Source organism: Lagopus muta, chromosome 10, assembly GCF_023343835.1.
Source record: "Lagopus muta isolate bLagMut1 chromosome 10, bLagMut1 primary, whole genome shotgun sequence".
Classification (NCBI taxonomy): Eukaryota; Metazoa; Chordata; class Aves; order Galliformes; family Phasianidae; genus Lagopus; species Lagopus muta.
Window position 1 is genome coordinate 19,693,740 of NC_064442.1, and position 1,951 is coordinate 19,695,690.

The 1,951-nt window shown below is 53.2% G+C and overlaps 1 non-coding gene across 1 annotated transcript; it reads left to right on the plus strand.

Moving 5' to 3' along the window:
• Window positions 1-1,586: 1,586 nt before the first annotated feature.
• TRNAQ-CUG (transfer RNA glutamine (anticodon CUG)) lies at window positions 1,587-1,658 on the plus strand. The gene has a single exon. It is a non-coding gene; the product is annotated as a tRNA-Gln (tRNA).
• The last annotated feature ends 293 nt before the right edge of the window (window positions 1,659-1,951 follow it).

A 1,951-nucleotide genomic window follows, 5' to 3' on the forward strand; every position in this document is an offset into this window, starting at 1 on the left:
CTTTGCTGGCTGACCTGTTCCCAACCCTTGCACACAGAGAGGTGGAGGTTGTGCCGTCCTCTGTTCTCCTCCTCTGGGGAAGAAGTGCAAAATGACATGTGGTGGAGATGATGGAATCTGGCAACTATTTCATTCTGCCCAATGTACTTATCGGTGTGTTGTAAAGAAGGAGGGGGCTCCTCAGTGCCTTCTTTCAGTCCCGGTCTACCAGCCTGAGCAGTAAAGTTCCTGTGGAGAATGGGGCACCGGGGTGTATTGGGTGAAGCGTGTAAAGGAGAAGGGATACCTGGAGTGACCCTGAGGGGATAGTGAGGAGAGAGAGGATGAGTGGTAGCCCCTTGCTGGTACACGGTTTGTTCCCTGCATTGGTGCCACTGAAGAGAGCAGAGCAGTAAAAGGTGATTGATGCACAAACGCTTTCCCTCTCCTGCAAATCCTACCCAGCTTGTCCTATTTTTTTGTTTGTCTCATGTGTCTGGCTCATGTCTGCAGCCAGGGTGTGTGGATGGCACAGGGAAGCTGCCTGCAGATGGCAAATCATGCAGGTCTTTCCAGAGCCAGCTCTTGCCTTGTTCTCCCAACAGGCTCTAGCAGCACAGCCTATCCCAGACCTTCCTGGGCCTGCTGCCAGCGCCTGAGGCTGGTCTCCACCCACGGCAGGTAAACCAGTGCTGTCCTGGGAGCCTTGGAAGCCCCACCTCCTACACAGCTGGGCTGGGCAGGCAGCCCTGCAGGATCAGGTCAGAGAGTTTTCTCTGGCTCCCTGCTTCTGCCTGCCCTTGCTGCTCCCTGTGAGCTGGAGGGTAGTGGCAATCATTCATTGTGGCTGGGGCTGTCCACTTCCATCTGCTCTGTCCTGATCACATTTGTCCCTTCCTTGCCCAGCAGCACTCCAAAAATGCTGTGGAGCAGCACTTGCAGCACACCACTCAGCTCTGCCTGGGAAGACCAGTTGTTTGGGGGAGAGGGGCTTGTGCTAGCTAGGCTGACACACAGCGGGTGCACGCAAATGCCCACACAAGCATGGGCATGTGCAGGCAGCATAGTTCTGAGCTGGATGGAGAGCAGCACCAGTTGGAGCATTCAGGGGAGCAGTAACAGGCCTCGCGTAGCACAAACAAGAGCTCCAACCCATGAGGCATACGGAGGTGAGCTTACCCAAAAAGCTTTAAAAGTGAATCCTGACCATAACAAGACATCAGAGAACTGTGATCACCTGGATACAGGCTTATGCTCCTTTGGTGTGAGACCTTGCTTTCTTTTTGCTGTCTCCTGGTATATTATGTCGCTGTGGAACGAGGTTGTGGATCTGCATGCAGTCGTGTCAGTAGCCAAGGAAAGTAGGCATAGGAAAGCAGGCATAGGAAAGAACTCTGAGACATGAGAGCAGTAGGCTTTCCTGATTGCCATCCAGGATTAATAGTTAGCCTCAAGACTGAATTCTCTTGAGTGCCATCAGAGGCAGCCATTGCATGTTGTGGGACCCATGAGAAGGTGTGTTGTGTCTTTCTGCCAGCTCAGCGTTCTGCTGAAGCCTCCTGTCCGTCCATTCTGTTGCTGAGAGGACATAGAGCAGGTGTGCAGCTGGTCCCATGGTGTAAAGGTGAGCACTCTGGACTCTGAATCCAGCGATCTGAGTTCAAATCTCAGTGGGACCTCTACTTTTGGGCTCCCAAACCATTGCCCACAGCTGACTTTCACCTAAGCCTGAAACTGAACTAATTAATGCATACCAGACATCCTTCTTGCCATCCTTCCTTCTCTGTGCTTTTAGCCATGCAGTGGCCTTCCCCTGACATGGTTCCTCCACACCTGCCTAGCTTAGTGAGCACAGGCCCTGACCCTTCTGTGTTGCCGTCTGATTGATGGCTGCTGCCTTGTGAGGGAAACCAGCAGAAGGTCACTGTATCCCACAGCAGCTGAGGTGCAGACCCTGCAGTCCAATCCTGCT